This window comes from Xenopus laevis, chromosome 2L (assembly GCF_017654675.1).
Source record: "Xenopus laevis strain J_2021 chromosome 2L, Xenopus_laevis_v10.1, whole genome shotgun sequence".
Lineage (NCBI taxonomy): Eukaryota > Metazoa > Chordata > Amphibia > Anura > Pipidae > Xenopus > Xenopus laevis.
The window spans coordinates 51,388,885-51,414,259 of NC_054373.1; the positions used below are offsets into that span (position 1 = coordinate 51,388,885).

At 38.0% G+C, this 25,375-nt stretch overlaps 1 protein-coding gene and 1 long non-coding RNA gene across 3 annotated transcripts in view; both read right to left on the bottom strand.

The window, feature by feature from the left end:
- Positions 1 to 25,375, bottom strand: part of wscd1.L (WSC domain containing 1 L homeolog) — a 179,126-nt gene that overhangs the window by 45,687 nt on the left and 108,064 nt on the right. The gene's annotated exons all lie outside the window — the stretch shown is intronic.
- LOC121399912 lies at positions 404 to 19,267 on the bottom strand. The gene is made up of 3 exons (XR_005965338.1): positions 19,231 to 19,267; positions 8,993 to 9,425; positions 404 to 524 (listed from the first exon to the last, which is right to left on the bottom strand). It is a non-coding gene; the product is annotated as an uncharacterized LOC121399912 (long non-coding RNA).

Below are 25,375 nucleotides of genomic sequence, written 5' to 3' on the forward strand. Positions count from 1 at the left end.
CTAATACAGTAACTTACATTTTTTAAACGTGGTGTCCCGTGCTCCCTTGGGATACTTAGTAACGTACAATGCTGTCCCTCATAAGGATAACCTTGTTGTAAGAAATGGAAGTAGTAATGGCAAGATTGAGGCAAAGAGCACCAAGTATGAAGATAAAAGATATGCTTAAAATGATCAGATCTAAGCAGTCGGAAAAAAAAGGATGATTCACCAAAAAATGTATTATTTCTACATAAGCCATTAATAATAATATAAAAAAGATTAACAAAAGTACAACACAAGAAATAATTAGAATGGGAGAAAACAATAGAATGGGAGGTTGGTTGGGAGGTTGGGTTGGGTTACCCGCACTGCTCAAAGAGATAAATGCACATGAGAAATAAACATGCGATATAAACATGGACTCAACACTAACTGAATGCTTCTCTTTAGCCTAATACAGTAACTTACATTTTTTAAACGTGGTGTCCCGTGCTCCCTTGGGATACTTAGTAACGTACAATGCTGTCCCTCATAAGGATAACCTTGTTGTAAGAAATAAACTGGCCTTGGTGTCATGTGATATTCAAACAAAAATGAGGCAGATAAGATGTAATAGGGCAGCATAGATAGCACTGCAGACTTGCATGGGGTCCTTTAATGCCATCTGGGACCCTATTTACAAGGAGTTTGTAAATTCTCCCCTGTGCCTGCATTGGTTTCCTCCCACACTCCAAAAACATACAGGCGGTTTAATTGGCTCTGGTCATAGTACTGTATGTGTAAATGTGGTAGGGATCCTAGGGTACAGGGTGCTACTAAGACAAAGAATGATCTGTAATCTTTATAGTAGAGATGTATAATAGCACCCTTTTTGCACTTAAAAAAATATGACCAGAGCCAAAAATTTTTTCCACCATATGGGGTTTACCTTGCCGTGGTATGGTGGCTTGGCAATTTTGTGATCATAAAATTGTAGTTAAATGTTTGTGAAATAATTTTTTTTAAATATTTTTAAGCCCCTGCACTTCCATTATAGTTCACTTTTTACCGTGGGCAATTTTATGATCATACACTTGTAACTAAAAACCCCTTTATTTGTAAAAGTAAACACTTTGCATGGAATAAAAAACATGGGGACTGTTCACTGATTAGTGGGGAGGGACAGAGGGATGGGGAGGTAACATGGGCAAGTATTGGTTATTTATATATAAAATACTGTATTTCTTTAAGCTGTTACTCTGTACTGGATGGAGTTTTTTGCCCCAGAGACAGGCTACACTGTTTTGCTCATTATTAAAATACTTGTCATAGCTTTTCTGCACTGTCCCTTGAAGCACAGATAATAATCCTATAGTGGTAGTTAGATTGTAAATACTTTAGGGCGAAACAGTTGTGTAGCATGGCACTCACTACTCATCACATCATCAGTGTCACTTAGGCATACTGCTTGGACATGGCCCTTTTTATTACATTTTCTGCAGTAAGCATTCTTGAATTTACAGGTTGCTGCATTATGGAATCCTTTCCCACACCTGTAGCAAGATCCACAATTCTGATTAGAATATCTTTTATTTTGACCTGCCACCACTCTATGCACATCAGTTGCTGCTTTGATTTTGCTGGACCATTTCTGGGACTGATGTGTTTCATTATTGTGGATGCTCATTCTAAATGGCCAGAGGTTTTCTGCATGAAGTCTACTAGTACTTCATATACTATTGATATATTGAGAACCTTGTATGCAAGAACTGGAATACCTGAACAGATTGTTAGTGATAATGGTCCTCAATTCATTTCTGAAGAATTTCAATTGTTTATGAAACGCAATGGAATTAAACATTCTACTTCAAATCCATACCATCCTGCAACAAATGGTTTAGCTGAAAGATTTGTACAAACTATGAAACAGTCACTGCGGTCGATGGCACATGACAGTGGATCCCTGCAGCACAAACTGGCAAGGCTTTTGTTATCCTATCGGAATTCAATTCATACAACTACAAGCTGTACGCCTGCAATGTTATTTATGGGCCGCAATCTTAGGTCTCGGTTAGACTTGCTGAAACCAGATCTCAATCGTCATGTGAGAAACCACCAGTTTAAAATCAGGGGAGGAGAGAGGAGAACCTTGCGGCAGCTTAGTGTTGGGCAAACCGTCTTGGCAAGGAACTACAGAGGGCCTAATAAATGGCTACCAGCAATTGTCACTGCTCAAAGAGGTCCATGCAGTTACACGGTAAAAGTGGCAGGCAATCTATATTGGCGTCGTCATATTGACCAGCTACGTAATACTGCAGTTACCACTGAGCAAAACCAGACATATAGCCTTGTTGGAATTCCCTATACTAAAGGGGTACCTCACCAGAGGTAACAACCCCTGCAAGTCCAACCGAAATGGAGAGTACATACTCTGAAGCATCGGTGGTACCTGATTGTTCCGAGCACCAGTTTCCTTCCATAGAAGAGGGCAACATTTCTAGGCCTTACCCACAAAGAGAGCATCGACTTCCTGATAGACTTAACTTATAACTTGTGACTTTTATTAACCATTTATTTTACAGGTGTTACCACCATGAATCTTGATGGAGGAGAGAACTGTTAAATATGAGTTAAAGTAATTGTGCCTGTTGAATCTGCTGATGCTGTTCTAGTACTAGAGTCTTATGTATAAGGCTTCCTGTTGAATCTGCTGTTATGTTTTTCTATGCTACTTTTGCTGCACACTCTCCCTTTTCTTAAGTATATGTGCATAGTGTAGACATAAAGCCTGATTCACTAAAGTGTGGTAGGGTTATCAATAACCCTTATGATTAAAACTGTAGCTTATTATTTTATTATTTTAAATACACAGCATTATAAAATAATTTGGTGTAACGCTGGCATAAATAGCGTAAGAATGGGAGTATTTTGAATGTAAAACAATGAAATTCGATGGATGAAATCTGATTGGCTGTTGGTGGCTCAGTCCACTAACGTTGACATGCAGTCCACAAGTGACCAACCGTGAAGAGCTTGGGGAACCTGGTTTTATTACTGTGAGAATGGCAGCAGATTTAAATCCCCCATTGAAAGTTAAGTGGTGAAATCTGATTGGGTGTCTGTAACAAATATCATCTTTTCATTCAGTTGGGGGTCCCAATGACTTATGGGGTGTTTGGAGTGGCGCCGACGGAGGGTGGGATCACTTTTAAAAGCACACACAACCTTCTCTGCATATGAATGGGAAAATAACTAGATTACAAACTTTACTGATTTGCAATTATAAACTCCTGACTTGCAATTTCTAATGCTAAGGTCCAGGGTTTGTGATCCAGGATACATGATTAAAGGCCATTCCTAGATATACATATAATATGCCAATATTATGCAAACAATATTTCAGCAGAGTATTTTATTATCTGCAAAGAGCAGAGAGTATTTTGGCCAATAGATTCGTAATTTTTTTTAATCCCATAATAGAAATTAATCAGATTAGGACAGGTAAATGCTATGCTACACTATCCTATTTTTCATAATCAGTATTATTGAAACAATGTTTTACATTGCCATATATGAGACATTAATAAGTTTTGGTATGCCATATGATATTAATTTTACATTTGTAGTTTGCATTTTCTGAAGTATAATCAAAAAACAATCATACTTTGTTACTAACTCTAGCATATAGTAGCTACACTATCCTTTTTGATCAGTAATGAAAAGGTCAGGATGAAAACAGTGTTTATTATTTTATTATAAGCTTAATCATACTGAAATAACAAACTTCCTAAATATAATCAATTAAAAATTCTTTATCGTTTCTGAAATAATCAAGTTCATCTTCACTATCCGCTTCTCAGCATCTGTTTCTCTTCATTCTGTCTTCATGAAGTTGGCAATCTGATTTTCATTGACAGTTAGATCCAATATACCTTATAGGGGGGCTCCCATTCCTGGCAGTTGTATTAGAGCTAACTCAACTGATTCCAGTCCATACAAAATCTAACAAAATAACTTCCTTTTGCACAAATTCTGCATGGAGACAGGATTTCTGGTGATTTTAATAGAGTGAGCTCTAATACATCTTCTAGGCAAAAGGAGCCCCCCAATAAGATATTTCGGATTTAACTGTTATTCAAAATCAGAACTCTTGCATGAAAAGAAAATGAAGAAAGACATTGCTGCATTTTTAATTGATTAAAATTAGAAAACTTCTTATTTCAGTGTAATGAAGCTTATATTCATTTTTGCAATAGTTCCCCTTTAACCTCATATGTGCTGCACCCAGGAAAGCAATTACAATGGACTAAACCAACTGCTCCTATTCCAGATGATGTCAAGAGATATTTGAAGGATTTATGGATGAGTGGAACAAGTTTGTTGGTGCATTACCTGACAAAGAAAGATAAATATGCAAAGATTGTTTTACCTTAAAACAATTTAGCTTCCTGAAGTGATTATTCAGGTTTAATAGTGGCAAAATCTGAATGAATTTGTATTCCATCAGGGGAGTATTACTATAAAGTTCTCTAACTAAAAGAAAGAAAATGCCATTTTATGTCAATAGTTTCATTTTAATTAGCTTGTTTGAAATACATTGTATTTAACTCTGGCTCAGTACAATGTATGTATAGTATATTTTATAATATATCAAATACACAATTTGGAAGGCAAATAGTGCTGTTATAAGTCTTTTACTATATGTGAGAAACATATGCTGTACTTTTATTCCATAGTCATTTTTATGTATATCAATGGTATGGTGCCATCACTGCTGAAAATAATGACATCACCGCTGTTGTTTTCATGGGAAAGTTTACAATGACATATGACCATATATGGACATGGTGTCCTGTTGTGGTGAGAATGTTTACAATGACACGTGACCATATATGGTCATATGTCATTGCAAACATTCTGACCACAGCAGAATAGTGGGACAACATATGCCCATATATGGTCATGTCATCTGCTGTGGTGAGAATGTTTACAAAGACATATTACCATATATGGACATATGTTCTGCTGTGTACGAAATATGACCATATATGGACAAATATTCAGTATCCAGTTTCACCACTATATAAAGGGCAGTCGCAGCTTCTACAGCTGTCATTTGACTTTTGGATATCGATGGATGCAGTCACCTTTTAGCAAGCTGATGGAATGGTTCGCATGTTAGATACTTTATAGTTACTTAACATCATTTTGCAGCTTTTCCATCTCTAGCTATTAACATGGGTGACATGGATCCAAGAAAATCCACTAATTACAGTTTGGAGAAGATAAAATGTTTAAGAGAACAGATAAAAACAGCTATGAATACAGTTCAGAATTCAATTGAAAGAGCCCTTGGCATTTCATCAGAATCTAACCCAGGTGGAGCTCCAGTTAGTGCCAACTCTGGCATTGTAACTGGAAGATCTTCCAGTGCAAACTTGGCTAGCAATTCAATTGTAGGCCCAAGTACCACCTCTTCTGTGAGGAAAAGAGCTCGTTCTCCTGAGGACCAGACTAGCATCAAGAAACGTCACAGAACAGATAAAGATGATAAGACCAGTTCAATAAAATTAAAAAACATGGTCCCTTCAATATCACAACAAAATTACTCTTCTCAAGCTCAGAAGAGAAAATATAAGAAGACAAAAAAACACACTCTGGATAAGCAAAGCATTTCTAGGCAAAGAGAGATACAGGCTGCCAAAGTCTTCCAGGATGCTATTGCCAAAGCCCTTGGAATCTCAACAGCCTCTAGCACTTCAGGAACAGGTACACAGATTGCCTCAACTTCTGTTCCATATACAAGCCTGGTCGGCAATTTACAGGCAACTCCGAGTACCAGCTCCATACAATCCATAAGTGGAGCAAGCACTAGCGTTACGACTAGTCAGACATCTGTTTCACCAACAACAACAATAGCCAAAGCTACTAAGACAATATCAAGTACTAAGTACCAAGTGATGAAAACATGTTTGGAGAAGAGAAAACATTTAAGAGAACAGATAAACACGGCTATGAATACATTTCAGAATGCCATTGAAAGAGCCATTGGCTTTTCATCAGAATCTAGCCAAGGTGGAGCTCCAGTTGGAGCAAACTCTGGCATTGTAACTGGAAAATCATCCAGTGCAAACTTGGCTAGCAATTCAACTGCAGGCCCAAGTACCACATCTTCTGTGAGGAAAAGAGCTTGTTCTCCTGAGGACCAGACTAGCAGCAAGAAACGTCACAGAACAGATAAAGACGACAAGACTAGTTCCATAAAATTAAAAACCATGGTCCCTTCAACATCACAACAAAATGACTCTTCTTATGCTCAGAAGAGAAAATATAAAAAGACAAAAAGACGCACTCCGGACAAGCAAAGCATTTTGAGGCAAAAGGAGAAACAGGCTGCCAAAGTCTTCCAGGATGCTATTGCCAAAGCCCTTGGAATCTCAACAACCACTGGCACAGGGACAGGTACACAGATTGCCTCAACTTCTGTGTCATATATTGTAACTGGAAAATCATCCAGTGCAAACTTGGCTAGCAATTCAACTGCAGGCCCAAGTACCACATCTTCTGTGAGGAAAAGAGCTCGTTCTCCTGAGGACCAGACTAGCAGCAAGAAAAGTCACAGAACAGATAAAGACGACAAGACTAGTTCCATAAAATTAAAAACCATGGTCCCTTCAACATCACAACAAAATGACTCTTCTTATGCTCAGAAGAGAAAATATAAGAAGACAAAAAGACGCACTCCGGACAAGCAAAGCATTTTGAGGCAAAAGGAGAAACAGGCTGCCAAAGTCTTCCAGGATGCTATTGCCAAAGCCCTTGGAATCTCAACAACCACTGGCACAGGGACAGGTACACAGATTGCCTCAACTTCTGTGTCATATACAAAAACCATGGTCCCTTCAACATCACAACAAAATGACTCTTCTTATGCTCAGAAGAGAAAATATAAGAAGACAAAAAGACGCACTCCGGACAAGCAAAGCATTTTGAGGCAAAAGGAGAAACAGGCTGCCAAAGTCTTCCAGGATGCTATTGCCAAAGCCCTTGGAATCTCAACAACCACTGGCACAGGGACAGGTACACAGATTGCCTCAACTTCTGTGTCATATACAAAAACCATGGTCCCTTCAACATCACAACAAAATTACTCTTCTTATGCTCAGAAGAGAAAATATAAGAAGACAAAAAGACGCACTCCGGACAAGCAAAACATTTTGAGGCAAAAGGAGAAACAGGCTGCCAAAGTCTTCCAGGATGCTATTGCCAAAGCCCTTGGAATCTCAACAACCACTGGCACAGGGACAGGTACACAGATTGCCTCAACTTCTGTGTCATATACAAGCCTGGCCAGCAATTTAGTGGCAGCTCCCATTAGAATGGGAGCAAACACTAGCGTTATCACTAGTCAGGCATCTGTTCCACCAACAACAACTGTAGCCAAAGCTCCTATGACAATACCAAGTACTAGCTCTTTGGTGATGAAGAATGATAGATTTGACCAGCAGAACAATAATACTGGGAATAGGAACACATCACAGTCCAGTTTGTATAGCCAGCCAAAGGCTTATGCATACAAAATATTCCAGGATGCAATTGCCAAAGTTCTTGGAATATCTTCAGGTGGAGTAAATACTAGTGTTGTCACTAGTCAGACACCTGTTCCACCATTAACGACTGTAGCCAAAGATACTAGCACAATATCAAGTACTAGCTCTTTGGTGATGAACAAAGATGGATTTAAACAGCAGAACACTGGGACTATTTTTGGCATTTCAGCAACTGATACCAGAATAGTGCCAAACATTAGTTCTGCTTCAACCAGGGGAATACATGAATATATAGCTTTAAGTGACATGGAACGTGCCATTAATGCACATCAGCGGCAGATGGCTCAACAGCAGCAAATGGAGCATCTGAGAATGTCACCATTTTCAATATATGAAGATTCCCCTCTATTCAGGAACCCAATTCCTGAAACAAGAAAGAGAAAGTTTGACACCAGCCCTGAAGCTGTAGCTTTATGGAACCCCAAGCGTTTCAGGCTGAGATTGGGCAAAGGTCCTAGGGTACATCCCAAAGCCTTAGAGAGAAAGCCAGAAGCACAGCAAAAACAAGGAAAGGAAGATTGTACAACGGATGATATATTTCCACCCAGAGAAGTAGTAATGGCAAGACTGAGGCAAAGAGCACCAAGTATGAAGATAAAAGATATGCTTAAAATGATCAGATCTGAGCAGTCGGAAAAAAAGGATGATTCACCAAAAAATTAATTATTTCTACATTAATATTATAATAAATTAATAATAATATAATATAAAATATATAAAAAAGATTAACAAAAGTACAACACAAGAAATAATTAGAATGGGAGAAAACAATAGAATGGGAGGTTGGTTGGGAGGTTAGGTTGGGTTACCCGCACTGCTCAAAGAGATAAATGCACATGAGAAATAAACATGAGATATAAACATGGACTCAACACTAACTGAATGCTTCTCTGTAGCCTAATACAGTAACTTACATTTTTTAAACGTGGTGTCCCGTGCTCCCTTGGGATACTTAGTAACGTACAATGCTGTCCCTCATAAGGATAACCTTGTTGTAAGAAATGGAAGTAGTAATGGCAAGATTGAGGCAAAGAGCACCAAGTATGAAGATAAAAGATATGCTTAAAATGATCAGATCTGAGCAGTCGGAAAAAAAAGGATGATTCACCAAAAAATGTATTATTTCTACATAAGCCATTAATAATAATATAAAAAAGATTAACAAAAGTACAACACAAGAAATAATTAGAATGGGAGAAAACAATAGAATGGGAGGTTGGTTGGGAGGTTGGGTTGGGTTACCCGCACTGCTCAAAGAGATAAATGCACATGAGAAATAAACATGAGATATAAACATGGACTCAACACTAACTGAATGCTTCTCTTTAGCCTAATACAGTAACTTACATTTTTTAAACGTGGTGTCCCGTGCTCCCTTGGGATACTTAGTAACGTACAATGCTGTCCCTCATAAGGATAACCTTGTTGTAAGAAATGGAAGTAGTAATGGCAAGATTGAGGCAAAGAGCACCAAGTATGAAGATAAAAGATATGCTTAAAATGATCAGATCTGAGCAGTCGGAAAAAAAAGGATGATTCACCAAAAAATTTATTATTTCTACATAAGCCATTAATAATAATATAAAAAAGATTAACAAAAGTACAACACAAGAAATAATTAGAATGGGAGAAAACAATAGAATGGGAGGTTGGTTGGGAGGTTGGGTTGGGTTACCCGCACTGCTCAAAGAGATAAATGCACATGAGAAATAAACATGAGATATAAACATGGACTCAACACTAACTGAATGCTTCTCTTTAGCCTAATACAGTAACTTACATTTTTTAAACGTGGTGTCCCGTGCTCCCTTGGGATACTTAGTAACGTACAATGCTGTCCCTCATAAGGATAACCTTGTTGTAAGAAATAAACTGGCCTTGGTGTCATGTGATATTCAAACAAAAATGAGGCAGATAAGATGTAATAGGGCAGCATAGATAGCACTGCAGACTTGCATGGGGTCCTTTAATGCCATCTGGGACCCTATTTACAAGGAGTTTGTAAATTCTCCCCTGTGCCTGCATTGGTTTCCTCCCACACTCCAAAAACATACAGGCGGTTTAATTGGCTCTGGTCATAGTACTGTATGTGTAAATGTGGTAGGGATCCTAGGGTACAGGGTGCTACTAAGACAAAGAATGATCTGTAATCTTTATAGTAGAGATGTATAATAGCACCCTTTTTGCACTTAAAAAAATATGACCAGAGCCAAAAAATTTTTCCACCATATGGGGTTTACCTTGCCGTGGTATGGTGGCTTGGCAATTTTGTGATCATAAAATTGTAGTTAAATGTTTGTGAAATAATTTTTTTAAATATTTTTAAGCCCCTGCACTTCCATTATAGTTCACTTTTTACCGTGGGCAATTTTATGATCATACACTTGTAACTAAAAACCCCTTTATTTGTAAAAGTAAACACTTTGCATGGAATAAAAAACATGGGGACTGTTCACTGATTAGTGGGGAGGGACAGAGGGATGGGGAGGTAACATGGGCAAGTATTGGTTATTTATATATAAAATACTGTATTTCTTTAAGCTGTTACTCTGTACTGGATGGAGTTTTTTGCCCCAGAGACAGGCTACACTGTTTTGCTCATTATTAAAATACTTGTCATAGCTTTTCTGCACTGTCCCTTGAAGCACAGATAATAATCCTATAGTGGTAGTTAGATTGTAAATACTTTAGGGCGAAACAGTTGTGTAGCATGGCACTCACTACTCATCACATCATCAGTGTCACTTAGGCATACTGCTTGGACATGGCCCTTTTTATTACATTTTCTGCAGTAAGCATTCTTGAATTTACAGGTTGCTGCATTATGGAATCCTTTCCCACACCTGTAGCAAGATCCACAATTCTGATTAGAATATCTTTTATTTTGACCTGCCACCACTCTATGCACATCAGTTGCTGCTTTGATTTTGCTGGACCATTTCTGGGACTGATGTGTTTCATTATTGTGGATGCTCATTCTAAATGGCCAGAGGTTTTCTGCATGAAGTCTACTAGTACTTCATATACTATTGATATATTGAGAACCTTGTATGCAAGAACTGGAATACCTGAACAGATTGTTAGTGATAATGGTCCTCAATTCATTTCTGAAGAATTTCAATTGTTTATGAAACGCAATGGAATTAAACATTCTACTTCAAATCCATACCATCCTGCAACAAATGGTTTAGCTGAAAGATTTGTACAAACTATGAAACAGTCACTGCGGTCGATGGCACATGACAGTGGATCCCTGCAGCACAAACTGGCAAGGCTTTTGTTATCCTATCGGAATTCAATTCATACAACTACAAGCTGTACGCCTGCAATGTTATTTATGGGCCGCAATCTTAGGTCTCGGTTAGACTTGCTGAAACCAGATCTCAATCGTCATGTGAGAAACCACCAGTTTAAAATCAGGGGAGGAGAGAGGAGAACCTTGCGGCAGCTTAGTGTTGGGCAAACCGTCTTGGCAAGGAACTACAGAGGGCCTAATAAATGGCTACCAGCAATTGTCACTGCTCAAAGAGGTCCATGCAGTTACACGGTAAAAGTGGCAGGCAATCTATATTGGCGTCGTCATATTGACCAGCTACGTAATACTGCAGTTACCACCTAGCAAAACCAGACATATAGCCTTGTTGGAATTCCCTATACTAAAGGGGTACCTCACCAGAGGTAACAACCCCTGCAAGTCCAACCGAAATGGAGAGTACATACTCTGAAGCATCGGTGGTACCTGATTGTTCCGAGCACCAGTTTCCTTCCATAGAAGAGGGCAACATTTCTAGGCCTTACCCACAAAGAGAGCATCGACTTCCTGATAGACTTAACTTATAACTTGTGACTTTTATTAACCATTTATTTTACAGGTGTTACCACCATGAATCTTGATGGAGGAGAGAACTGTTAAATATGAGTTAAAGTAATTGTGCCTGTTGAATCTGCTGATGCTGTTCTAGTACTAGAGTCTTATGTATAAGGCTTCCTGTTGAATCTGCTGTTATGTTTTCTATGCTACTTTTATCTTACTGAGTTATGGAGTTTCCTTCCTGTTAAGCATTACACAATTACTCCAGCAGCTACTTGTCTGTGTGTTTCACTATATTCCAAGGTAGTTCTTGGGGTTGAGTCTTCATTGGGACCTTTTTCAGACTGACTGAAACATCATGTTGGTTATACATACAGCTTTAAATACATATTAAACATTGGATTCCTAGTGCTGCTGTACTTTTCTACATATATAGATAGATAGACAAGCTGTGGGTGATTTCTAAAGCATTTTTTCCAAATCTTTAGTGGACTTTGGGTCTGTGAGTTATTGTTATATGCCTCCCACCCTCCTTTTCTAGAGCAGTAATTTACAATCAATCATCAACGACTAGTCGGGTAGGCCAGTCTGAGCCTGAGAACAACAAAACCATTACTCAGTATTTAATCAAATAAAGATAAGCACTTTATTTCAACTTTAGTTATGTACGATTAGTTCAGCATTTTTTAATGGGACTTCCTGTAAAAATGCCACTCATGCAGGTGTGAAGAATAACTCTAAAAAATGACATGTATATTTACTATAAAACAGTAGATGTCAGACTTTTGTGGTTCACGTTCCCTTTTAAGATCAAACCATTGATCAGGACCCATGCCCCTTTTCATAGCAAGGTTACAGATATATGAAAAAAAATTGGTATTAGTGATTGTTTCAAGAATATCAGCAAAATAGATGAGTGATAAACCTCTCAGTCAGTGTACTATAGTTACTAGGGTCACTAATAGTATTATTCTGTCAAGGGTAAAGATGTCGTTAACATATAAGACGTTAGGTTACTGCGCACAGGGAGCTATAATTATCTACATATTTCTAGTTCTAGATAACGGCATGAGCTGCCACATTAAGGTTGGCAACAAATTTGCCTGGCACGAATTTGAGGCAATTTTCTGTGTTTCGCCGCTGACGAATGAATTCGTAAATCTCCCTTGAAAATTCGCAGCAAAATTTTGCCGTCGTGAATTTTTTTTGGGATGCGCGTCCGAAAAGTCGCTCACGTCAAAATCGGCATGCGTTAACACTATTTGGACGCTCATTGACTTTAACACCAGTGTCAGCTTGGACATTTTTTCATGAAAATGTCAGAATTCCACGTTTTTTTCATGAAACTTTCCGAATTTTTACACGAAGTTTTGCTAATTTTGCTTGAAATTCGCAAATTTTTCCGCAAAGCGAAACAGGAGAAATTCGCTGATACCTAATCTGGGACACATTTATTCTGTTGTGTTTTTGCTGCACACTCTCCCTTTTTCTTAAGTATATGTGCATAGTGTAGACATAAAGCCTGATTCACTAAAGTGTGGTAGGGTTATCAATAACCCTTATGATTAAAACTGTAGCTTATTATTTTATTATTTTAAATACACAGCATTATAAAATAATTTGGTGTAACGCTGGCATAAATAGCGTAAGAATGGGAGTATTTTGAATGTAAAACAATGAAATTCGATGGATGAAATCTGATTGGCTGTTGGTGGCTCAGTCCACTAACGTTGACATGCAGTCCACAAGTGACCAACCGTGAAGAGCTTGGGGAACCTGGTTTTATTACTGTGAGAATGGCAGCAGATTTAAATCCCCCATTGAAAGTTAAGTGGTGAAATCTGATTGGGTGTCTGTAACAAATATCATCTTTTCATTCAGTTGGGGGTCCCAATGACTTATGGGGTGTTTGGAGTGGCGCCGACGGAGGGTGGGATCACTTTTAAAAGCACACACAACCTTCTCTGCATATGAATGGGAAAATAACTAGATTACAAACTTTACTGATTTGCAATTATAAACTCCTGACTTGCAATTTCTAATGCTAAGGTCCAGGGTTTGTGATCCAGGATACATGATTAAAGGCCATTCCTAGATATACATATAATATGCCAATATTATGCAAACAATATTTCAGCAGAGTATTTTATTATCTGCAAAGAGCAGAGAGTATTTTGGCCAATAGATTCGTAATTTTTTTAATCCCATAATAGAAATTAATCAGATTAGGACAGGTAAATGCTATGCTACACTATCCTATTTTCATAATCAGTATTATTGAAACAATGTTTTACATTGCCATATATGAGACATTAATAACATTTCTCAAGTTAATATCATATTGTACATTTCGGAAGAATGTTGTCTTTAACATATTAAGTTTTGGTATGCCATATGATATTAATTTTACATTTGCAGTTTGCATTTTCTGAAGTATAATCAAAAAACAATCATACTTTGTTACTAACTCTAGCATATAGTAGCTACACTATCCTTTTTGATCAGTAATGAAAAGGTCAGGATGAAAACAGTGTTTATTATTTTATTATAAGCTTAATCATACTGAAATAACAAACTTCCTAAATATAATCAATTAAAAATTCTTTATCGTTTCTGAAATAATCAAGTTCATCTTCACTATCCGCTTCTCAGCATCTGTTTCTCTTCATTCTGTCTTCATTGAAGTTGGCAATCTGATTTTCATTGACAGTTAGATCCAATATACCTTATAGGGGGGCTCCCATTCCTGGCAGTTGTATTAGAGCTAACTCAACTGATTCCAGTCCATACAAAATCTAACAAAATAACTTCCTTTTGCACAAATTCTGCATGGAGACAGGATTTCTGGTGATTTTAATAGAGTGAGCTCTAATACATCTTCTAGGCAAAAGGAGCCCCCCAATAAGATATTTCGGATTTAACTGTTATTCAAAATCAGAACTCTTGCATGAAAAGAAAATGAAGAAAGACATTGCTGCATTTTTAATTGATTAAAATTAGAAAACTTCTTATTTCAGTGTAATGAAGCTTATATTCATTTTTGCAATAGTTCCCCTTTAACCTCATATGTGCTGCACCCAGGAAAGCAATTACAATGGACTAAACCAACTGCTCCTATTCCAGATGATGTCAAGAGATATTTGAAGGATTTATGGATGAGTGGAACAAGTTTGTTGGTGCATTACCTGACAAAGAAAGATAAATATGCAAAGATTGTTTTACCTTAAAACAATTTAGCTTCCTGAAGTGATTATTCAGGTTTAATAGTGGCAAAATCTGAATGAATTTGTATTCCATCAGGGGAGTATTACTATAAAGTTCTCTAACTAAAAGAAAGAAAATGCCATTTTATGTCAATAGTTTCATTTTAATTAGCTTGTTTGAAATACATTGTATTTAACTCTGGCTCAGTACAATGTATGTATAGTATATTTATAATATATCAAATACACGATTTGGAAGGCAAATAGTGCTGTTATAAGTCTTTTACTATATGTGAGAAACATATGCTGTACTTTTATTCCATAGTCATTTTTATGTATATCAATGGTATGGTGCCATCACTGCTGAAAATAATGACATCACCGCTGTTGTTTTCATGGGAAAGTTTACAATGACATATGACCATATATGGACATGGTGTCCTGTTGTGGTGAGAATGTTTACAATGACACGTGACCATATATGGTCATATGTCATTGCAAACATTCTGACCACAGCAGAATAGTGGGACAACATATGCCCATATATGGTCATGTCATCTGCTGTGGTGAGAATGTTTACAAAGACATATTACCATATATGGACATATGTTCTGCTGTGTACGAAATATGACCATATATGGACAAATATTCAGTATCCAGTTTCACCACTATATAAAGGGCAGTCGCAGCTTCTACAGCTGTCATTTGACTTTTGGATATCGATGGATGCAGTCACCTTTTAGCAAGCTGATGGAATGGTTCGCATGTTAGATACTTTATAGTTACTTAACATCATTTTGGCAGCTTTTCCATCTCTAGCTATTAACATGGGTGACATGGATCCAAGAAAATCCACTAATTACAGTTTGGAGAAGATAAAATGTTTAAGAGAACAGATAAAAACAGCTATGAATACAGTTCAGAATTCAATTGAAAGAGCCCTTGGCATTTCATCAGAATCTAACCCAGGTGGAGCTCCAGTTAGTGCCAACTCTGGCATTGTAACTGGAAGATCTTCCAGTGCAAACTTGGCTAGCAATTCAATTGTAGGCCCAAGTACCACATCTTCTGTGAGGAAAAGAGCTCGTTCTCCTGAGGACCAGACTAGCATCAAGAAACGTCACAGACAGATAAAGATGATAAGACCAGTTCAATAAAATTAAAAAACATGGTCCCTTCAATATCACAACAAAATTACTCTTCTCAAGCTCAGAAGAGAAAATATAAGAAGACAAAAAAAACACACTCTGGATAAGCAAAGCATTTCTAGGCAAAGAGAGATACAGGCTGCCAAAGTCTTCCAGGATGCTATTGCCAAAGCCCTTGGAATCTCAACAGCCTCTAGTACTTCAGGAACAGGTACACAGATTGCCTCAACTTCTGTTCCATATACAAGCCTGGTCGGCAATTTACAGGCAACTCCGAGTACCAGCTCCATACAATCCATAAGTGGAGCAAGCACTAGCGTTACGACTAGTCAGACATCTGTTTCACCAACAACAACAATAGCCCAAAGCTACTAAGACAATATCAAGTACTAAGTACCAAGTGATGAAAACATGTTTGGAGAAGAGAAAACATTTAAGAGAACAGATAAACACGGCTATGAATACATTTCAGATGCCATTGAAAGAGCCATTGGCTTTTCATCAGAATCTAGCCAAGGTGGAGCTCCAGTTGGAGCAAACTCTGGCATTGTAACTGGAAATCATCCAGTGCAAACTTGGCTAGCAATTCAACTGCAGGCCCAAGTACCACATCTTCTGTGGAGGAAAAGAGCTTGTTCTCCTGAGGAACCAGACTAGCAGCAAGAAACGTCACAGAACAGATAAAGACGACAAGACTAGTTCCATAAAATTAAAAACCATGGTCCCTTCAACATCACAACAAAATGACTCTTCTTATGCTCAGAAGAGAAAATATAAAAAGACAAAAAGACGCACTCCGGACAAGCAAAGCATTTTGAGGCAAAAGGAGAAACAGGCTGCCAAAGTCTTTCCAGGATGCTATTGCCAAAGCCCTTGGAATCTCAACAACCACTGGCACAGGGACAGGTACACAGATTGGCCTCAACTTCTGTGTCATATATTGTAACTGGAAAATCATCCAGTGCAAACTTGGCTAGCAATTCAACTGCAGCGCAAGTACCACATCTTCTGTGAGGAAAAGAGCTCGTTCTCCTGAGGACCAGACTAGCAGCAAGAAACGTCACAGAACAGATAAAGACGACAAGACTAGTTCCATAAAATTAAAAACCATGGTCCTTCAACATCACAACAAAATGACTCTTCTTATGCTCAGAAGAGAAAATATAAGAAGACAAAAAGACGCACTCCGGACAAGCAAAGCATTTTGAGGCAAAGGAGAAACAGGGCTGCCAAAGTCTTCCAAGGATGCTATTGCCAAAGCCCTTGGAATCTCAACAACCACTGGCACAGGGAAGGTACACAGATTGCCTCAACTTCTGTGTCATATACAAAAACCATGGTCCCTTCACATCACAACAAATGACTCTTCTTTGCTCAGAAGAGAAAATATAGAAGACAAAAAGACGCACTCCGGACAAGCAAAGAATTTTGAGGCAAAAAGGAGGAAACAGGCTGCCAAAGTCTCCAGGATGCTATTGCCAAAGCCCTTGGAATCTCAACAACCACTGGCACAGGGACAGGTACACAGATTGCCTCAACTTCTGTGTCATATACAAAAACCATGGTCCCTTCAACATCACAACCAAAATGACTCTTCTTATGCTCAGAAGAGAAATATAAGAAGACCAAAAAGGACGCACTCCGGACAAGCAAAGCATTTTGAGGCAAAAGGAGAAACAGGCTGCCAAAGTCTTCCAGGATGCTATTGCCAAAGCCCTTGGAATCTCAACAACCACTGGCAAGGGATAGGTACACAGATTGCCTCAACTTCTGTGTCATATACAAAAACCATGGTCCCTTCAACATCACAACAAAATGACTCTTCTTATGCTCAGAAGAGAAAATATAAGAAGACAAAAAGACGCACTCCGGACAAGCAAAGCATTTTGAGGCAAAAGGAGAAACAGGCTGCCAAAAGTCTTCCAGGATGCTATTGCCAAAGCCCTTGGAATCTCAACAACCACTGGCACAGGGACAGGTACACAGATTGCCTCAACTTCTGTGTCATATACAAAAACCATGGTCCCTCAACATCACAACAAAATTACTCTTCTTATGCTCAGAAGAGAAATATAAAGAAGACAAAAAGACGCACTCCGGACAAGCAAAACATTTTGAGGCAAAAGGAGAAACAGGCTGCCAAAGTCTTCCAGGATGCTATTGCCAAAGCCCTTGGAATCTCAACAACCACTGGCACAGGGACAGGTACACAGATTGCCTCAACTTCTGTGTCATATACAAGCCTGGCCAGCAATTTAGTGGCAGCTCCCATTAGAAATGGGAGCAAACACTAGCGTTATCACTAGTCAGGCATCTGTTCCACCAACAACAACTGTAGCCAAAGCTCCTATGACAATACCAAGTACTAGCTCTTTGGTGATGAAGAACGATAGATTTGACCAGCAGAACAATAATACTGGGAATAGGAACACATCACAGTCCAGTTTGTATAGCCAGCCAAAGGCTTATGCATACAAAATATTCCAGGATGCAATTGCCAAAGTTCTTGGAATATCTTCAGGTGGAGTAAATACTAGTGTTGTCACTAGTCAGACACCTGTTCCACCATTAACGACTGTAGCCAAAGATACTAGCACAATATCAAGTACTAGCTCTTTGGTGATGAACAAAGATGGATTTAAACAGCAGAACACTGGGACTATTTTTGGCATTTCAGCAACTGATACCAGAATAGTGCCAAACATTAGTTCTGCTTCAACCAGGGGAATACATGAATATATAGCTTTAAGTGACATGGAACGTGCCATTAATGCACATCAGCGGCAGATGGCTCAACAGCAGCAAATGGAGCATCTGAGAATGTCACCATTTTCAATATATGAAGATTCCCCTCTATTCAGGAACCCAATTCCTGAAACAAGAAAGAGAAAGTTTGACACCAGCCCTGAAGCTGTAGCTTTAATGGAACCCCAAGCGTTTCAGGCTGAGATTGGGCAAAGGTCCTAGGGTACATCCCAAAGCCTTAGAGAGAAAGCCAGAAGCACAGCAAAAACAAGGAAAGGAAGATTGTACAACGGATGATATATTTCCACCCAGAGAAGTATTAATGGCAAGACTGAGGCAAAGAGCACCAAGTATGAAGATAAAAGATATGCTTAAAATGATCAGATCTGAGCAGTCGGAAAAAAAGGATGATTCACCAAAAAATTAATTATTTCTACATTAATATTATAATAAATTAATAATAATATAATATAAAATATATAAAAAAGATTAACAAAGTACAACACAAGAAATAATTAGAATGGGAGAAAACAATAGAATGGGAGGTTGGTTGGGAGGTTAGGTTGGGTTACCCGCACTGCTCAAAGAGATAAATGCACATGAGAAATAAACATGAGATATAAACATGGACTCAAACACTAACTGAATGCTTCTCTGTAGCCTAATACAGTAACTTACATTTTTTAAACGTGGTGTCCCGTGCTCCCTTGGGATACTTAGTAACGTACAATGCTGTCCCTCATAAGGATAACCTTGTTGTAAGAAATGGAAGTAGTAATGGCAAGATTGGAGGCAAAGAGCACCAAAGTATGAAGATAAAAGATATGCTTAAAATGATCAGATCTGAGCAGTCGAAAAAAAAAAGGATGATTCACCAAAAAATGTATTATTTCTACATAAGCATTAATAATAATATAAAAAAGATTAACAAAAGTACAACACAAGAAATAATTAGAAATGGGAGAAAACAATAGAATGGGAGGTTGGTTGGAGGTTGGGTTGGGTTACCCGCACTGCTCAAAAGAGATAAATGCACATGAGAAATAAACATGAGATATAAACATGGACTCAACACTAACTGAATGCTTCTCTTTAGCCTAATACAGTAACTTACATTTTTAAACGTGGTGTCCCGTGCTCCCTTGGGATACTTAGTAACGTACAATGCTGTCCCTCATAAGGATAACCTTGTTGTAAGAATGGAAGTAGTAATGGCAAGATTGAGGCAAAGAGCACCAAGTATGAAGATAAAAGATATGCTTAAAATGATCAGATCTAAGCAGTCGGAAAAAAAAGGATGATTCACCAAAAAATTTATTATTTCTACATAAGCCATTAATAATAATATAAAAAAGATTAACAAAAGTACAACACAAGAAATAATTAGAATGGGAGAAAACAATAGAATGGGAGGTTGGTTGGGAGGTTGGGTTGGGTTACCCGCACTGCTCAAAGAGATAAATGCACATGAGAAATAAACATGAGATATAAACATGGACTCAACACTAACTGAATGCTTCTCTTTAGCCTAATACAGTAACTTACATTTTTTAAACGTGGTGTCCCGTGCTCCCTTGGGATACTTAGTAACGTACAATGCTGTCCCTCATAAGGATAACCTTGTTGTAAGAAATAAACTGGCCTTGGTGTCATGTGATATTCAAACAAAAATGAGGCAGATAAGATGTATAGGGCAGCATAGATAGCACTGCAGACTTGCATGGGGTCCTTTAATGCCATCTGGGACCCTATTTACAAGGAGTTTGTAAATTCTCCCCTGTGCCTGCATTGGTTTCCTCCCACACTCCAAAAACATACAGGCGGTTTAATTGGCTCTGGTCATAGTACTGTATGTGTAAATGTGGTAGGGATCCTAGGGTACAGGGTGCTACTAAGACAAAGAATGATCTGTAATCTTTATAGTAGAGATGTATAATAGCACCCTTTTTGCACTTAAAAAAATATGACCAGAGCCAAAAATTTTTTCCACCATATGGGGGTTTACCTTGCCGTGGTATGGTGGCTTGGCAATTTTGTGATCATAAATTGTAGTTAAATGTTTGTGAAATAATTTTTTTTAAATATTTTAAGCCCCTGCACTTCCATTATAGTTCACTTTTTACCGTGGGCAATTTTATGATCATACACTTGTAACTAAAAACCCCTTTATTTGTAAAAGTAAACACTTTGCATGGAATAAAAACATGGGGACTGTTCACTGATTAGTGGGGAGGGACAGAGGGATGGGGAGGTAACATGGGCAAAGTATTGGTTATTTATATATAAAATACTGTATTTCTTTAAGCTGTTACTCTGTACTGGATGGAGTTTTTTGCCCCAGAGACAGGCTACACTGTTTTGCTCATTATTAAAATACTTGTCATAGCTTTTCTGCACTGTCCCTTGAAGCACAGATAATAATCCTATAGTGGTAGTTAGATTGTAAATACTTAAGGGCGAAACAGTTGTGTAGCATGGCACTCACTACTCATCACATCATCAGTGTCACTTAGGCATACTGCTTGGACATGGCCCTTTTTATTACATTTTCTGCAGTAAGCATTCTTGAATTTACAGGTTGCTGCATTATGGAATCCTTTCCCACACCTGTAGCAAGATCCACAATTCTGATTAGAATATCTTTTATTTTGACCTGCCACCACTCTATGCACATCAGTTGCTGCTTTGATTTTGCTGGACCATTTCTGGACTGATGTGTTTCATTATTGTGGATGCTCATTCTAAATGGCCAGAGGTTTTCTGCATGAAGTCTACTAGTACTTCATATACTATTGATATATTGAGAACCTTGTATGCAAGAACTGGAATACCTGAACAGATTGTTAGTGATAATGGTCCTCAATTCATTTCTGAAGAATTTCAATTGTTTATGAAACGCAATGGAATTAAACATTCTACTTCAAATCCATACCATCCTGCAACAAATGGTTTAGCTGAAAGATTTGTACAAACTATGAAACAGTCACTGCGGTCGATGGCACATGACAGTGGATCCCTGCAGCACAAACTGGCAAGGCTTTTGTTATCCTATCGGAATTCAATTCATACAACTACAAGCTGTACGCCTGCAATGTTATTTATTCCTAGTGCTGCTGTACTTTTCTACATATATAGATAGATAGACAAGCTGTGGGTGATTTCTAAAGCATTTTTTCCAAATCTTTAGTGGACTTTGGGTCTGTGAGTTATTGTTATATGCCTCCCACCCTCCTTTTCTAGAGCAGTAATTTACAATCAATCATCAACGACTAGTCGGGTAGGCCAGTCTGAGCCTGAGAACAACAAAACCATTACTCAGTATTTAATCAAATAAAGATAAGCACTTTATTTCAACTTTAGTTATGTACGATTAGTTCAGCATTTTTTAATGGGACTTCCTGTAAAAATGCCACTCATGCAGGTGTGAAGAATAACTCTAAAAAATGACATGTATATTTACTATAAAACAGTAGATGTCAGACTTTTGTGGTTCACGTTCCCTTTTAAGATCAAACCATTGATCAGGACCCATGCCCCTTTTCATAGCAAGGTTACAGATATATGAAAAAAAAATTGGTATTAGTGATTGTTTCAAGAATATCAGCAAAATAGATGAGTGATAAACCTCTCAGTCAGTGTACTATAGTTACTAGGGTCACTAATAGTATTATTCTGTCAAGGGTAAAGATGTCGTTAACATATAAGACGTTAGGTTACTGCGCACAGGGAGCTATATTTATCTACATATTTCTAGTTCTAGATAACGGCATGAGGTGCCACATTAAGGTTGGCAACAAATTTGCCTGGCACGAATTTGAGGCAATTTTCTGTGTTTCGCCGCTGACGAATGAATTCGTAAATCTCCCTTGAAAATTCGCAGCAAAATTTTGCCGTCGTGAAATTTTTTTTGGATGCGCGTCCGAAAAGTCGCTCACGTCAAAATCGGCATGCGTTAACACTATTTGGACGCTCATTGACTTTAACACCAGTGTCAGCTTGGACATTTTTTTCATGAAAATGTCAGAATTCCACGTTTTTTTCATGAAACTTTCCGAATTTTTACACGAAGTTTTGCTAATTTTGCTTGAAATTCGCAAATTTTTCCGCAAAGCGAAACAGGAGAAATTCGCTGATACCTAATCTGGGACACATTTATTCTGTTGTGTTTTTGCTGCACACTCTCCCTTTTTCTTAAGTATATGTGCATAGTGTAGACATAAAGCCTGATTCACTAAAGTGTGGTAGGGTTATCAATAACCCTTATGATTAAAACTGTAGCTTATTATTTTATTATTTTAAATACACAGCATTATAAAATAATTTGGTGTAACGCTGGCATAAATAGCGTAAGAATGGGAGTATTTTGAATGTAAAACAATGAAATTCGATGGATGAAATCTGATTGGCTGTTGGTGGCTCAGTCCACTAACGTTGACATGCAGTCCACAAGTGACCAACCGTGAAGAGCTTGGGGAACCTGGTTTTATTACTGTAGAGAATGGCAGCAGTATTTTAAATTCCCCATTGAAAGTTAGTGGTGAAATCTGATTGGGTGTCTGTAACAAATATCATCTTTTTCATTCAGTTGGGGGTCCCAATGACTTATTTGGGGTGGTGTTGGGTGGCGCCCGACGGAGGGTGGATCATTTTGTAAAAAGGCACAACACACCTTCTCTGCATATGAAAATGGGAAATAACTAGATGGACACACTTTACTGATTTGGCAATTATAAAACTCCTGACTTGCAATTTCTATGCTAGAGGTCCGAAGGGTTTGTGGAATCCAGGAATGACATGATTAAGGCCATTCCCTAGATATACATATAATAATATGCCAATATTATGCAAACAATATTTCAGCAGAGTATTTTAGTTATCTGCAAAGAGCAGAGAGTAATTTTGGCCAATAGATTCGTTTAATGCCTGTTAGCTTCGTCTGTTTCCACATTAATATGAGAATTAAATCGCGAGCATTAGGGACAAGGTTAGTTGAGACGCTCATGTATGGCTAGACACTCTATCCTATTATTCTTCGTCTCATAATGCAGTGATTAATTGATAAGGCAGTTCTAGACAATCTGCCTCGGATAGGTAGTGAGACACGCTCTTAGAAATGTAGAAGGTGATTATTCTCACGCAAGTTAATATACGATATGGCATTTACTCAGGTGGTTCGTTGCAAGATGTCTGCTCTTACATGATTGTTGAGACAAGTGTTTGTATGCGTGCCAATAAACCGCTGACAGTGGGCTCAGTAGTGTATCGCGCATCATTGTTAGGACATGATGTATGAAACCTAATATCATTAGAGCTCCGGACTTAGCGTGAGTGGCTTCTCAAATGTGTAGATGATACCCGAGACACGGATGAAGGCGATAGTAGCGTGATGACATGATGGTAATAGCATATCTTGGTACGCTAAACGGCGGATTGGGTCCTAGAGATAAGGAACCCGGCTTTTCTGCGGTGGGAAGTATTCATCGTTAATACGGCTTTTTCAGGAGGGTTTCCGGGCTGTGATAAGCCGGGTACACAGGGCGTGTCGCTGTCGACTCGGCATTCATTCACGTATTGGCGCTGGAGTGGTCGTGGTCGTCTCCGTCGGGCCGATGGTTTGGATTAGCGGCAGAGGAAGTCCGGGGTCGCTGATTATTAATTTTTACATTTTGCAGTTTGCATTTTCTGAAGTGATAATCAAAAAAGCAATCAATACTTTGTTACTAACTCTAGCATATAGTAGCTAAAACTATCCTTTTGATGCAAGTAATGGAAAGAAGGTCAAGGATGAAAACAGTGTTTATTAATTTTATTATAATGTTAATCATAACTGAAATACAAAACTTTCCTAAAAGGATATCAATTAAAATTCCTTTTTATCGTTTCGCTCGGAGATAATCAAGTTCATCTTTCAGCTATCCGCTTCTCAGATCTGTTTCTCTTCATCTTCTGTCTTCATGAACGTTGGCAATCTGATTTTCATTGACAGTTAGATCCAATATACTGTTATAGGGGGGCTCCGCATTCCTGGCAGTTTGTATTAGAGGGCTAACTCAACTGAATTCCAGTCCATACAAAATCTAACAAATAACTTCTTTTGCAGCGAAATTCCTGCATGGAGACAGGATTTTTCTGGTGATTTTAATAGAGTGAGCTTAGATACATGCTTCCCTAGGCCAAAAGGAGCCCCCCAAATAAGATATTTCGGATTTAACTGTTATTTCAACAATCATAACCTTGCATGAAAAGGAAAATCGAAGAAGACATTGCTGCAATTTTCCATTGATTAAAATTAGAAAACTTCTTATTTTCAGGTGACTATAGTAATATGGAAGCCTTATTTCATTTTTTGCATAGTTCCCCTTTAACTCATATGTGCCTGCTACCCAGGAAAGCATTACATCCGATGAGACTAAACCAACTGCTCCTATTCCAGAATGATGTCAAGAGATAATTTGAAGGATTTTATGGTGAGTGGAACGAAGTTTTGTTGGTGGCATTACCTGACAAAGAAAGATAAATCTGCAGATTGTTTTATCCTTAAACAATTTAGGCTTCTGAACGTGATTATTTTCAGGTTTTAATAGTGGCAAACATCTGAAATGAATTTGTATTCCATCAGGGGAGTATTTACTATAGAAGTTTCTCTAACTAAAGAAGGAAAATGCCATTTTATGTCAAGTAGTTTCATTTTAATTAGCTTGTTTGAAATACATTGTATTTAACTCTGGCTCAGTACACTATGTTGTAATGAGTTAGTTTTATAATATAATCAAATACACAATTTGGAAGGCAAATAGTGCTGTTAATCATAAGTCTTTTCACGCTATAATGTGAGAAACATATGCTGTCTTTTATTCCATAGTCATTTTTATGTATATCAATGGTATGGTGCCATCA